Source organism: Hyperolius riggenbachi, chromosome 3 (assembly GCF_040937935.1).
Source record: "Hyperolius riggenbachi isolate aHypRig1 chromosome 3, aHypRig1.pri, whole genome shotgun sequence".
NCBI classification, from domain to species: Eukaryota; Metazoa; Chordata; class Amphibia; order Anura; family Hyperoliidae; genus Hyperolius; species Hyperolius riggenbachi.
This window is the reverse complement of record NC_090648.1, coordinates 229,840,799-229,856,780: the sequence shown is the minus strand read 5'-3', so window position 1 is coordinate 229,856,780 and position 15,982 is coordinate 229,840,799.

Genomic DNA, 15,982 nt, shown 5'->3' with positions numbered 1-15,982 from the left:
ATGTGTGGCATTTTTTTGCACCCTAACTGCGCTAAAGGGCCCAAAGTCCAATGAGTACCTTTAGGATTTCACAGGTCGTTTTGAGACATTTGGTTTCAAGACTACGCCTCACGGTTTAGGGCCCCTAAAATGCCAGGGCAGTTTAGGAACCCCACAAGTGACCTCATTTTAGAAAGACAACTCCACAAGGTAATTTTTTAGGAGTATGGTGAGTTCATAGAAGATTTTTTTTTGTCACAAGTTAGCGGAAATTGACCAATAAAAATCAATTTCCGCTAACTTGTGACAAAAAATAAAATCTTCTATGAACTCACCATACCCCTAACGGAATACCTTGGGGTGTCTTCTTCCTAAAATGGGGTCACTTTTGGGGTTCCTATACCGCCCTGGCATTTTAGGGGCCCTAAACCGTGAGGAGTAGTCTTGAAACCAAATTTCTCAAAATGACCTGTGAAATCCTAAAGGTACTTATTGGACTTTAGGCCCCTTAGCACAGTTAGGGTGCAAAAAAGCGCCACACGTGGTACCGCCGTACTCAGGAGAAGTAGTATAATGTGTTTTGTGGTGTATTTTTACATATACCGCTAACTTGAAAAAAAAGAAAATCTTCTATGAACTCGTCATACACGGAATACCTTGGGGTGTCTTTTTTTTCTAAAATGGGGTCACTTGTGGGGTTCCTATACTGCCCTGGCATTTTAGGGGCCCAAAACCGAGAGGAGTAGTCTGGAAACCAAATGCCTCAAAATGACTGTTTAGGGGTATAAGCATCTGCAAATTTTGAGGACAGGTGGTCTATGAGGGGGCGAATTTTGTGGAACCGGTCATAAGCAGGGTGGCCTCTTAGATGACAGGTTGTATTGGGCCTGATCTGATGGATAGGAGTGCTAGGGGGATGACAGGAGGTGATTGATGGGTGTCTCAGGGGGTGGTTAGAGGGGAAAATAGATGCAATTAATGCACTGGGGAGGTAATCGGAAGGGGGTCTGAGGGGGATCTGAGGGTTTGGCCGAGTGATCATGAGCCCACACGGGGCAAATTAGGGCGTGATCTGAAGAGTAGGTGTGCTAGGAGGTGACAGGAGGTGATTGATGGGTGTCTCAAGGTGTGATTAGAGGGGGGAATAGATGCAAGCAATGCACTGGCAAGGTAATCAGGGCTGGGGTCTGAGGGCGTTCTGAGGGTGTGGGCGGGTGATTGGGGGCCCTAGGGGCAGATAGGGGTCTGATCTGATGGGTAGCAGTGAAAGGTGGTGACAGGGGGTGATTGATGGGTAATTAGTGGGTGTTTAGAGGAGAGAACAGATGTAAACAATGCACTTGGGAGGTTGTCTGACGGCGGGTTTGCGGGCGATCTGATGGTGTGGGTTGGTGATCAGATTGCCCGCAAGGGGCAGGTTAGGGGCTGATTGATGGGTGGAAGTGACAGGGGCTGATCCTCTGCCTCTAATACTTTTAGCCATAGACCCTGAATAAGCATATCAGGTGTTTCTGAAATTATTGACATATCTGACAAGATTAGCTGCATGCTTGTTTCTGGTGCAATTCAGTCACTACTGCAGCCAGATAGATCAGCAAGGCTACCAGGCAACTGGTATTGTTTAACAGGAAATAAATATGGCAGACCCCACATACATCTCACTACAGTTGTCCTTTAAAATGAACCCAAGGTGAAAATAAAATGATGAGATAAACAATTATATTTATCCTCCTACTCCTAAAAATGACTTTATGTATCCCATGAGTTTCTTTTATATTTAACCTCCTAAGGACAACGGGCTTAAACCCCCCTAAAGACAAGGCCAATTTTCACAAAATAGGCCACCTCAGCTTTAATGCCAAGCTGCAGGGCCACACAACACAGCACACAAGTGATTCCTGCCCCCCCCCCCCCCCTTTTCTCCCCACAAACAGAGCTCTCTGTTGGTGGGGTCTGATCACCCCCCTAGTGTCTATTTTTTATTTTATAAATATCCCTCCCGGCAGCTAGTCAACCCTGGCGATCGGCGGTCATAGGCTTCTGATCGCTCTCTAGTGTCCCAGGGGGACAGCCGTGTCACATGGCTGTCCCCAGCACAGCGCTGCTGCAGATCACAGGGCTGTACAGGGTAAAAAAATGGCGGTTACGCCGTCTAACAGTCTCCAGAGCGGCGATCGCCTACCAACAGGAGATGCGCATGCAGCCTGCGCGCAATCTCCTGCCCTGAGAGCCCCAAGGGCCTTACGCCGATTGGCGTTACACGGTGTTGGGGCTGCCGCCACGGTCTCGCCCATTGGCGTGACGCGGTCGGCAAGTAGTTAAACTATTATAAAGTAGGTTGAATGTTTTACTGTCTCTAACCAGCGGTAACCTATTAAGTGCCCCAGAGTTAGAAAAAGGTCAATAGTTCATGTTTTATCTCACCCTACACTCAGAAGTTGTATTCTGCCAGGAGAACTTTTATGGATGTAATTTGCTTATCAGTGATGTTTTCTGTATTCCTGACAAGGTACCAACAAGACAGAAGCTGTCACTTCCAGCAAAATCAAACAAGTAAAAGAACCTGGTTATTAATATGTTTTGTACTGTACATACACATGTTTAACTCATCATGTTACATATTGCTTCAGGTACACTTTAAGTGAAAGTCCTATCAACAGAAACAACATACTAATGAGGGTAAAAGTTATGGGCCAGTTTAGTAGTCAGCACTTGTCAAGTGGTAAAAACTTTTGTGTTCAGATGGGTAGGCTTTGTGAATTAAAAATCAGATCAGCCAAGGATGTGTAAGCTGTGAATTTTTATTAAGGCATTTTTGTATTAAAATGTATGCATAACTCCTGCTTCACTGAGTGCCAAACAAGTTAGACATTTATTTGGTCAGTATGGTTTCAAAAAAGCAAGATGTGATGGCTTGACAGAACAAGCAGTGAATAAAAGTTAAATCAAGTTTGAAGTGAGTGCTATTCATCTGCGGGAAGGTTGATACTTACAAGGACAAGCTATTTCTGTAATGAATCCTAGTTGTTAAACCATCCTCTAGTATTATTTCATTTGGCGTTCATAATGCCTCAATTTGCCCTTGGTTAAACAGGTGATATTTGCTGTACAGCTATGTGCTTTTACAACACTGAATTTGTTTTGGTATAATCTGCTATAACAAGCATTACAAATGTAATTAAAATGATGGCCTTAACACCATACTGAGCGCGCACTGGAAGCGCAAGCCTCAAAATGACTCATAAATACACAAATGCCTGCAATAAGGAAAGTCTGTTCTCATGGTAATATTTTAAAGCCTGAATTTAAAAAATGTTGTGCCAGCCATAAATATTCACACCTTAGGTGCAATGCAAAATGCAGATGGATGCAAGAAATTCCCCTGCTTCAAATAACCAACACATGCACTCTTTTCTCTAATTAAGTATTTTGCAGATTCCTGAAGAATATAATGAGCTATATATTAATTATAATAGTGCCAATCAACATATATTTGCAACTGTGGTGTTAATTTAAATCTCTGTAGCTGTGAAATGTTAAGTGTTTGACACCTGATTTAAAAAAAAAAATAGGTTTAAATTATTTATTTTATGGAAAATGTCTTTTTAGCATGGGAATTGGAAGGAAGCCACACAACACCTTTAAAGTAGTTAATCACAGATGAAAGCAAGCTATACTATTGATGTTCCTATACACTGACTTGAGGCTTACCTATTAATTAAAGTAATGTTTGAAACTATCTCAGCCCTTTCCGTAATCATTTTGAATTACCCATTGCAGTTTTTTGTTTTTTTTTTGCAATTGTACTGTAACAGCAAAGAAGAATATTAAATAATATCAGTTGGTTGTCTTTTGTAGGGCATGATTTAGGAATGGATTTCAGAAAAAGAGGAATGCACACCTTTGTGCTGGGGATTGACAAGTTTTGGGGAAGAGGGGTAAGTTCGTTATTCCAGCCCAAAACGTGTTAATGACCCCCTTTAACCACTTAAGCCCGAAGGGTTGAAATTTTTTTTACATCCGAGCAACTTTCACCCCCCATTCATTTGCCAATAACTTTATCACTACTCATCACAATTAATTGATCTATATCTTGTTTTTTCCGCCACCAATTAGGCTTTCTGTGGGTGGTATATTTTGCTAAGAGCCACTTTACTGTAAATGCATTTTAACAGGAAGAATAAGAAAAAAATGGAAAAAATTCATTATTTCTCAGTTTTCAGCCATTATAGTTTTAAAATAATACATGCCTCCATAATTAAAACTCACGTATTGTATTTGCCCATATGCCCCGGGTATTTCACCGATAAAATTATGTCCCTATCACAATGTATGGCGACAATATTTTATTTGGAAATAAAGGTGCATTTTTTCCGTTTTGCGTCCATCACTGTTTAGAAGCCCATAATTTATTAAATCATATTGATATACTCCTTTGACATGAATATTTAAAAAGTTCAGACCCTTAGGTAACTATTTATGTTTTTTTTTTTTTTTTTATTATTGTAATTTTTTTATTTTATTTAAACTTGTATGTGGGTATTTTTTGGTGTGGGAGGTAAACAGGGTTTTTTTTTTATATATTTATAGGTTTATTCTTAAAACTTTTTTTTTTTAAGGTGTAATTTGCTATTTGGCCACAAGATGGCCAGAATCAAAAAGTCCTGGGAGCGATCGATCTCGCTCCCAGGCAGAAGAAAGGAGACCAGAGCTCAGAAAAGCCGCAGCGTCTTAAGAGACGCTGTCGGCTTTTCTCCGGGGGGGTCCGATCAGCGAAAGGGATTTATAATCCCTTTCACTGATCGGTGGGCTAGCGGCCAGCAGCGGGGGCGCGCACGGGGGGCGCGCGACCCGCGGGAGTGCGCGCAGCCCAACTGGATGAGAAATCTCGTCCAGTTGGGCTTAAGTGGTTAAATGTAACTGCCATAAAATGACCCCAGTATCTCATATTGGAGCTATTTGACTGAAGAGATCTATGAAATCTCACAAGACACAGAACATGTATAGAAAGCCTTTCTCCTGGTGGACTCAAAGCACCAGAGCTGCAGCCACTAGGGAGCGTTCAGTTGGCAGTAGCATGGAGTCTTTCCCAAGGTCTCCTTACTGAATAGGTGCTAGCTTACTTAACAGGAAGAGCCGAGATTCGAACCCTGGTCTTCTGTGTTAGAGAAAGGCGGAATTTAAAAAAAATAATAATATTGGCACCAGAACGCCTCACAGCTTAATATGCCCTGCTCTCAATGGCTCTGTTCATCCTCCAGGTCTGGTCAAAAATTGTGCCTTCTGAATTCAAAATGGCTGCGACCCTGGAAGTACTTCCAGGTCATGGCACATCCATGAGAGAATCCTTCTTGCATTTCCATGGGCAGTGGCAGTGCGTCTCAGCTCTCTCACTGCTTCTGAGCTGAGACACGTGCAGAGTGCTAAAAAGTTATTTAAATTGAAGATGAAACGTGGTCTCCTAGGAGAAAAATCAGGATAAAAAGTTAATTGCATATGGGCCCTGATCATATTCATTTTTTTTTCTCCTAAGTTTTTTTCTGATAGGATATTGTCATACCTTTTTTTCCACCAGCAAGAAATAAAATGCTCAGAATAATTTTGACAGTACTTTTGCACCTAGTTTTTACTACTTTTTTAAATGCATAGTGGAAGTTATTTTACACAAGATAAACATTTAATTCCTAGGTGAAAATTGAGGAGAAACTGAATTGAATAAGGGTACTTGTATATTTCTCACATACTGTACCTAGGAAGGAAGAATTTGCAAGCAAGTCGGAAAGATTGATAATCTTTAGTTGTGAAGTAAACTTCTTTCCTAGCATCAGTTCAAAGCAAGTCTGAAGTGAAGTAAAGCACTATAAGATAAACATGTGTATCCGTAGCACTAATTCTGATTTTGACTTAACAGGAATCCAATACCCTGATTGCTTTTTGAAGTGTAAAGAATCTAGGTCCATTCCTGCTTTTTACAATAATTTTGTTCCTTAGCGTAAGTAATGACCTGGTAGGTTTATTTTCCTTTCCACTTCCCATTAGGCTGAAGTTACATAAAATGTTTTTGACCTCTTATTAGGTATCAGGAAGAGAAAGAGCAACCAGAGAGTCTGGAATTATTAGCTCTAAATTACAAAAGTGTACAGCCAAAAATCAGAAAAATCAGGTCATAGAGTACATAGTTGGGATACTATCGTATATGCATATGTCATTTAAGTGAATGTAACTGAAAATGAATATTACATACATACTTCTCTATCGGCTCCTCTCAGAAGCGCACCATTTTTTTCTTACAATGATTCCATTTCTGATGAGAACAGAAATATAACAGTTGCTGTCAGTTATTTATCAGTGCTGTCAGTTATAACTGAAAGGACAACTGATGAGCAAGGTAATGTCCATGTTTCCCAATGGCTCAAATCGGTGATATTACAGTTTAAAGTGGACTAAAACTCAGCATTTCCTCTTTGTTCTAAAAGATTCCTTATAGCCTTATGCTGGGAACACACAATGCAATTTCCCACCTGATCGGCGGGAATCAGGAAATGATTTCCGACATGTTCCGATATGTTTCTGATCAAGAAAAGGATTGATTTTACGAATGTATCATCAGAAATTGATCCCTTTATCGATCGGGAGCAGTTTGGACATTTACACAAGTTGCAACTTCCTGTCCAATCACCCATCGATCGGATGGTAAATTGCATTGTGTGTTCCCAGCATTAAACCTACTATCACAAACAAAAATTGTAGCAGAACAGCATTCCAACAGTTAAACACAGCACTTTGTCCTGCCATGGAAAGCCCCTTCAGCTTAGGATCTGATCTGAAGTGGCGAGAACAATATCTTTTGTTTACATTGTTTGTAACAACTGAAAATGAACTCTCTGTGCTTAAATCATATACCCAATTCAGAATAGCTCACTAGAAGATTTTAATATATAATAAAAAGCAGCCTGAATAAAATGTAATGGAAGCTTTCTGAGCAGATAAACTGTACTTTGGGAACTTGTAATTTGTAAACACACAATATTACTTTTGCGCAAAAAGCAAATATATTAACTGTATGGTTAATAAAAAGTAGGAAAACACTGACCAGGAAGCTTTTATGGGGCAATGGCCAGTTTCAAAATGGAAGGCAGAGACTTACATTGATCACAGCAAGCAAAGGACGCAGGAGAGGAAAGAGATTGAGAAGTAGACTACATGGGAGGTAAGTATGACATGTGTATGTTTATTGTGACTTAATTTTAGGTTTGCTTTAAAGAGATTTTGTATAAAAAACAAAAAACACTCTGGTGGAAGCTTACCTCGGGAGGGGGAAGCTTCAGGGTCCCAATGAGGCTTCCCCGTCCCCTGCATCTGCAGGCAATCCAGTGCTGGCTCCCCCGAATCCTCCCCCGACAAGCCTGACAAGAGAGGATTTATTCACCTCTCCAGGATCCAGTGCAGGCGCAGTAGCAGTTCTTAGTTCGGGCTAGGCGGAAATAGCAGGTACAGCAGGACTCGCGGCTATTTCCACTTTAACCCAAAGGAAGAGCGACTAGTGCGCCTGCGCAGGATCATGGTAGGTAAATATTTACCTCGTCCCACTTCGGGGGACCCAGGCAGGCTAATGAAGGGATAGAGGAGGACGGGTAAGTATCCACCAGAGGGATTTTTTTAAATTACTGATCCTATTTAAGCTTTTTTTTTTCATTTAATGGCCACTTAAAATAGCACAGTTGTGTACAATTAATAGCAGTCAGTCAGAGGAATTCAGCTGTCACCAAGTAAAGATGGGTTACTGCTGAAAGCCAGTTACTGACCATAATCACAAATTAAGATCTTTGCTGATAGCATCAAGAGGTACCACTTTACAAATGTAGCTCCAGTTTCGTGAAAGAAAAATCAGATACCCTCAATACAATTCAGGTATTTTTAGAAAATGTTTTCATTTCTCTGCTTTTCTCGGTCACTGCTTAGTAGCTCTGTGTGTTTCATTGTTAAAACGTCCTTGCTTATCTGTGTCAGTTGTGCGTGTAATAGGAGTGATTGGTCACAATACCTAGCATCTCTGCATACACATATCTCTGCAAAAGTGTAGGTTCCCGCCACCCTCTGAAATAAATGCATAATTGCCATAAACCCTGCAAAACAATGGGGTTGAAGGAATGCAAATAATTTTATGTCCTGCTTTGTGCGAACTAATAAGACAGAGAGAGAATTCTGGGGGTCTTTAACACAGTCATATAGAGTTGCCATGGTTTTTAACAAGTTCCTAAAAAAAAAAGTTATAGGAGCTGTAAGTCTAAAAACAAAAGATCATTTTTACGAGCATTCAACTACTAAATTGTTTGTGCAGTGATGACAAACATACAGAATTTATACTAAAGTCGAGTTAATAATTAAACTCGACATACAAAACTAAAGGTCTCTCCGATCTTTATGGCTGAGCATAGTTACATTTTTTTCAAAATATTTGGTTTGGTGAAGCAGAATGTGGAAGTTTTTTCACATAGTTTAACTTCCCACTGCTCTTGTCTATAGTAAAATGAATGTGGTTACTGGAATAAACATACCCCCTCTAGTCACTGACGTATGCCCTGTTCTTACAGCTGGTCTCCCATGCGGGCTCTACACTGGTACAAAATACAGTACATACCATTTTTTTCTGTTACTGTTTTATTCCAAAATGGGTTAAATTCATTTTTTCCTCAGAATTCTACACACAACATCACATAATGACAACAAGAAAAAGGTTACTTGAGGTTTTGGCAAATTTATTAAAAATGAAAAACTGAGAAAGCACATGGACATAAGTATTTACAGCCTTTGCCATGGAGCTCAAAATTGAGCTTAGGTGCATCCTGTTTCCCCTGAACATACTTGAGATGTTTTTGCAGTTTAATTGGAGTCCACTTGTGGTAAATTCAGTTGATTGAACATGATTTGGAAATGCACACACCTGTCTATTTCTGCTCCCACAGTTGACCGTCATGTCACAGCACAAACCAAGCATGAAGTCAAAGGAATTGTCTGCAGACCTCCAAGAGATTGTCCTGAGTCACAAATCTGGGGAAGAAAAACATTTCTGCAGCTCTGAAGGTCCCAATGAGCACATTGGCCTCCATAATCGGTAAGTGGAAGAAGTTCAAAACCACCCGGGCTCTTCCTAGAGGCTAGAGCTGACCAGTTATCTAAACTAAGCGATTGGGGAAGAAAGGCCTTAGTCAGGGAGGTTACCAAGAGCCCGATGATCAGTCTGTTGGAGCTCCAGATGTCCACTATGGAGAGAGGAGAACCTTTCAGAAGAATAACCATCTCTGCAGCAATCCACCCATCTGGTCTGTATGGCAGAGTGCCCAGTAGTAGTATAATTGTGAGTAGAATCCTTTTTCATTATATAGGGAAAGGAGAAAAAAACCTTTTAGGGTCATCCACTTCACCCACTATTCACTTATGTAGATAGAAAGGACCATAAACAGGCATATAACAGCCAAAAAAGCTAGTGTAGACTTAGTGCAATACAAATGAGGCCTCATTTGTATTGCACTAAGTCTACACTAGATTTTTTGGCTGTTATATGCCTGTTTTGGAAGATTCTGTATATCCATAAGGAGCTTCTTACAGAGATTTTATGGAACCTTTGTATGTATCTGTGTCAATAAAGCTTTTTTGATATTTTTGTACCATAAGACTTTGCATGAACTGTTTATGGTCCTTTCTATCTACATAAGTGGCAGAGTGCCCAGACAAAAGTCACTCTTAAGTAAAAAGCACATTGCAGAACATTTGGAGTTTGCCAATGGGCACCTGAAAGACTCTCAAACCATGACGAAAAAAAAATTCTCTGGTCTGATGAGATAGAGATTGAACTGTTTGGTGTGAATACCAGGTGTCATGTATGGAGGAAACCAGGTACCGCTCATCACCAGGTCAATACCATTCCTATAGTGAAGAACGGTGGTGGCAGCATGCTGTTGTGGGGATGTTTTTCAGGGGCAGGAACTGGGGGACTAGTTAGAATAAAAGGGAAAGACGACTGCAGCAATTCACAGAAACATTCTGGATGAAAACCTGCTCCAGAGTGCTCTTGAACTTCGACTGGGGTGATGGTTTATTTTTCAGCAGGAGAACGACCCTAAGCACAAAGCCAATATATCAAAAGAGTAGCTTCAGGACAACTTTGTAAACGTCCTTGAGTGGCCCAGCCAGAGCCCAGACTTGAGTCTGACTGAACATCTCTGGAGTGATCATAAAATGGCGATGCACCAACGCTTCCCATCGACCCTGATGGAAATGCTGCAAAAAGGAATGGGTAAAACTGCCCAAGGATAGCTGTGCCAAGCTTGTGGAATCATATTCAAAAATACTAGAGGCTATAATTGCTGCCTAGGGTGCATTGACAAAGTACTGGGCAAAGGCTGTGAATACTTATGTACATGTGATTTGTTTTTTTTGTTTTTTTTTTTTTTAACAGATTTGCCAAACCGTTAAGGAAACTTTTTTTCACGTTGTCATTATGGGGTGTTGTGTATAGAATTCTGAGAAAAATACATTTAATCCAATTTGGAATGAGACTAACATAAAAGTGGAAAAAATGATGCGCTATGAATACTTTCCGGATGCACTGTAAGTATGCCCGCAAAGGCTGATCACATTTCTCCACTCAGTATGTTACTGTTTCGCTAGGTAGTACATTTTTAAATTATTCTCCCCAACTAAAGATTAGACAACACAATTTATTTTCTGTCGGGTGCCAATAATACAAGCATTGTTTTCCTGGACATCAAGGGAAATGCAACCTAATTTAATATGCACTGCTCTATAAAATAAGGATATTAACCAGTTTACCCCCGCCCGTACGGATTTCTCCGTCCCTTTTTCCATCCTTTAACCCCCAGGGACGGAGAAATCCGTACTTTCCGCGTTCCCGCCGCTGTTCGCGCTCCCGCTCGTAAACACGCCGCCCGCCGCTAGTAAACACGCCGCCGCCCGCTCGCCCGGAGATCAATGAACGGGAAAATCCATTCCCGTTCGTTGATCTTAGCCCCGCAATGATCCGCTGCTCTCCGATGGGCAGCGCGATCATTGTGAGAAAAATCAAACACTTACAGCCTCCTTATACTTCCTCCAAGTATCCGGAAGGACGCTTGGAGGTCGCATTAAAGCAAAAAGTTACTGTGGCCATCTTGTGGCCAAATAGTAAAACTACACCCTACACATTTTTCACATACAAATAAATTACTTTTACACAAAAAATTAACTCATTACCTCCCACACTCCCAATTTTTTTTTTTTTTGTAATAAAAAAAAATTTAAAAAATGTACAATAAAAAAAATACATAAATAGTTACCTTAGGGACTGATCTTTTTAAATATTTATGTCAGGAGGGTACAACACTGTTACTTTATAAACTATGGGCTTGTAATTAGGGATGGACGCAAAACTGAAAAAAATGCACCTTTATTTCCAAATAAAATATTGGCGCCAAACATTGTGATAGGGACATAATTTAAATGGTTTTATAACCTGGACAAAAGGGCAAATACATTTCATGGGTTTTAATTACAGTAGCATGCATTATTTAAAAACTATAATGGCCGAAAACTAAAAAATAATTAATTTTTTCCCACATTTTTCCTATTTTCCCATTAAAACACATTTAGAATAAAATAATTCTTGGCATAATGTCCCACCTAAAGAAAGCCTAATTGGTGGTGGAAAAAACAAGATATAGATCGTTTAATTTTGATAAGTAATGATAAAGTTATAGATGAATGAATGGAAGGAGCGCTGAAAGGTGAAAATTGCTCTGGTGGTCAGGGGGTAAACCCCCTCAGTGGTGAAGTGGTTAAAGATCTGAGGAGTGCCATCAATGTATAAATACACAAGGCATCCAAAACTCTCACACTCTATTCATTTCCCATGGTAAATTATTACATATCTTCCTGTTGGTAACAGGCATATTTTATTGTGCAAGTGGAGCATCATAGCCAGATGTGCTTTACTTTCACTGACAGTTCCAAAATGAGTCACTGAACAATTTGTAAATAAGTCATGTGGCATCTTCACATAGAATTATATCTGTTTCGGGATGTATTTCATATGCTGTACAAACACAAACTTGCTCCACTGCATAGCATATTATCAGCCATGTGTAAAATTAAATCTGTATTATACCAGTGCATGTATGACTTATAGATCATATCAGCAGACCCAGGATTTTTTATGCCCACTTAGTGAAACAAAGTCTGCATTGTCACAGTTCCTATCATGGATGTTGCATCAAGTGGGACTGAAATCAATAATGCTATGTTTGCCTTAAAGAGGAACTCCAGTGAAAATAATGTAATAAAAAAAGTGCTTCATTTTTACAATAATTATGTATACATGATTTAGTCAGTGTTTGCTCATTGTAAAATCTTTCCTCTCCCAGATTCACATTCTGACATGTATTACATGGTGACATTGTTACTGTGGGCAGATTAAGGAGCTGTTGCTAGCTGGTCTGGCTTTAACAGACAGCTGTAAGCAGCTATTTCCTGTCTGAACATTGTTACATTGTGGCAGTTTGCCAGGAGTACCGTAAGGTACCAGAGCCTCTTGTGGGAGGGGTTTCAGCACAAAATCAGTCATACAGCGCCCCCTGATGGTCTGTTTGTGAAAATCATTATTTTTCTCATGTAAAAGTGGGTATCAGCTACTGATTGGGATAAAGTTCAATTCTTGGTCGGAGTTTCTCTTTAAGCTACGTACACACGCGTGATTACTTGAAATGACGGGTCGTCAGCGGGCGGCCATTCTGACAGCTTCCGCTTGTACAGTCTTTAACATATCACTTTGGGAAGCTATAGAAAACAGGGTACATAACAGTTGAGAGGACAAGTTTAGAATGGATTCTGTGGATCATATTCTGCAGATACAGCTTTAGAAATAAATATCCACAATATGTAGATATTGTACATATCTGGAAAGTTCAAAACAAATTTTATAAGAATACATTGGTCATTCTGTATAAAATTTTGGGACGATTCTTCTAACCTCCTTTGACAAACTGCAGCATCATCAACAACGCACTTGATTATGAGAAGCTGTGATTTGCATAAAGATTTACATTGGTGTTTGGGATGGAATCCACTAAATTGCAATAAGGTGTTTTGATATGTAGCTTCCAAGTAAATATGTATGTTGAGCTATTAGTCTTGAACGGCGTCCAGGAAGGGCACTGTGCGTCACTGTGTAGCTTTTTGGGTAAAATACTTAGTGATTTAAGAAAAGGTGGGGGGAAAGGCTGCGCATCCCTAAACACATGCTGCAATTGAATGGTTAATCGCACAGGCATACACCGCCTCTGTCAGACTGAAAAATGCATGCCCTGCATCCAAGACAAGTGCTAACATTTATTAAGCTAGGAGGAACTTTAGCTTCCAATATGGTTTGCATGCAAAGTATATTATACTAGACACTTGCGCCACGGTGAGGCAAACCTCTGGGCAAGTGACCTAACCTAAATGTAAAACCTTGGGAGCAGCTAAGCAAAAAAAATGTGTAACTTACATTTTGTTGAACAGCGAGGAGAACGCCAGCGCATACCACTAAGGCTGCATCTGAAATGGCCACCAGCTCAGTGTGTAGCACCTAAAAAGATTTTCTGCACACTTCGCATTCAATTCAGATGCAAATCATATGCAAATCTGCTACTACTTATTATGCAAACAGGAAACTCAGGAGGAGGGGCAGGGAGCAGCTAACCTGATCGTTACATAGTTACAAAGTTAAGAAAAGGTGGGGGGGAAGGCTGCGCATCCCTAAACACATGCTGCAATTGAATGGTTAATCGCACAGGCATACACCGCCTCTGTCAGACTGAAAAATGCATGCACTGCATCCACTTTGTAACTATGTAACTATCAGGTTAGCTGCTCCCAGCCCCTCCTCCTGAGTTTCCTGTTTGCATAATAAGTAGTAGCAGATTCGCATATGATTTGAATCCGAATTGAATGCGAAGTGTGCAGAAAATCTATTTAGGTGCTGCACACTGAGCTGGTGGCCATTTCAGATGCAGCCTTAGTGGTATGCGCTGGCGTTCTCATCACTTACAGTGATGAATTGTAAACTTTTGTATAGTGTTTTTATCGTCGCACTCAAGAGTAGTGCTGCTGTTTGGATCCATGTGCCCACCACGCAAAACACACACTCAGAGAGGAGCAGGTCACGTGGTTGCAGTCCATGCCACGCATTACATGATATCAATGCTTCCTCCTAAACCAGGAGGAGGAAGTAACAATGGTCTAAATTCACTAAGCTTATCTCCTGTCTTTAATGACGTTTCTGAGTTATTTCTAGTGTCATCACCATGGTATTATTGCATGTAGTGTTCACTAAACAATTTACCGCAGGCAAACCTAAACTTCTGACTTTAAGTTAAGGATAGATCTCTAAAGTTAATGTTTCAATCCATAAAGTAACTACAGAATTCTAAAGTTAAAGACAGGCTGTTAATTAACTGCATGTGAAAATAACTACAGAGGAGGTAACCTAAGTACTGAAGTGATAAGATAACTCTCTAACTGTAAAAACGTATCTCTACACCTTAATAATGCAAGATCGATTGTGGTGCTAAGTTTTCTCTTGCCTTATCACCATTAGTGAATTGAGGCCAATGTCTCATGAAGTGCGGCGTGGACCCTGCTCCTCTCCATTACCTTAGGTTCTGAAGTGTGTTGCATGTGTAATCCAGATTTGAACAACTACACTACTTAAAGAACTGCAGCCACTTATAGAGTGCTCAAAGTACATTCTGGAGCATCAGGGAGTCTTGCCCAAGGACTTCTTACTGGTTAGGCACTGGCTCTAGTCAGAATTTGAGCCCGGTCTCTTATGTCAAAGGTAGAGAGGTAAACCAGTCAATTATCTAACAAAACTGTAAAGCAGTAAAACAGAATTTTAGGTCAAAGGTAGAGAGGTAAACCAGTCAATTATCTAACAAAACTGTAAAGCAGTAAAACAGAATTTTAGGTTTATTGGTACACACCAGATGGACACATCACAAGGAAGATTCCAAGACAAGAACAATAATAAAGACAATATAAAAAACACTAAAATGCTGCCATAGCGTCACTAAGGGTGCAGAATGAGTACATTTGTCATGTAGAGGTATAAATTCACTTCTATCCTAGCTACTACAAATACATATTATGTGTGCTCTCTCTCTTTTCACTTTTTAGATGGGTTGATCTAGCCAAGAACGTTTTGACTTATTACATTTCTTGCAAAGCTAAATGTTCTCAGCGATAGGTGTATAAATACATGCTTCTAATTTCATATTTAGATTTTATGTATTTCTGGTTATTCTAATCAACGACAGATCTAACAAAAAACATTTAAAACTGTGCCTTTAATATGAGCTATACTGCTGGTGGATGGAGCCACCACAGAGATGTAATCAGTTGGGTGTACTTACTGTATATCCTTAGATATAAGTCAACCTCATGAATAAGTCAAGCCCAAATATGTGACCCTCTGAAGCTGGATTTTTTTTAAGACTCAAGAATAAGTTGGCCCAGGAAAGTTAATGACTGCAGGTAGGTACCCAGGAATCTGTATGGCCAGTATCTACCACCTTCCTCTTCCATAGTAATCAGCGTGGCCAGAATCCTCTAGGCCCTTAGTAATCAGTGTGGCTACTATACCTTCCACGCCTTAGTAATTGCATCCAGTATTGCTCTCCCCAGTAATCATTTTCGGCCAATATTGCCCCCCCCCCTTAATAGCCAATTGAGGGCAGTATTAACCCCTTTAGTAACCAGTTGTGGACAGAATTTCCAGTCTCCTTAGCAACCAACTGCAGTCAGCATTTCCTGTACCTTAACACTCCCCCCCCCCCCCCCCCACACACACACTCTCCACTCTGTTTCTCGCTGACCCCTATGTTCACATACAGTGCATCCAGAAAGTATTCACAGCTCATCACTTTTTCCACATTATGTTACAGCCTTATTCCTACTTGTCTCCTCTTTA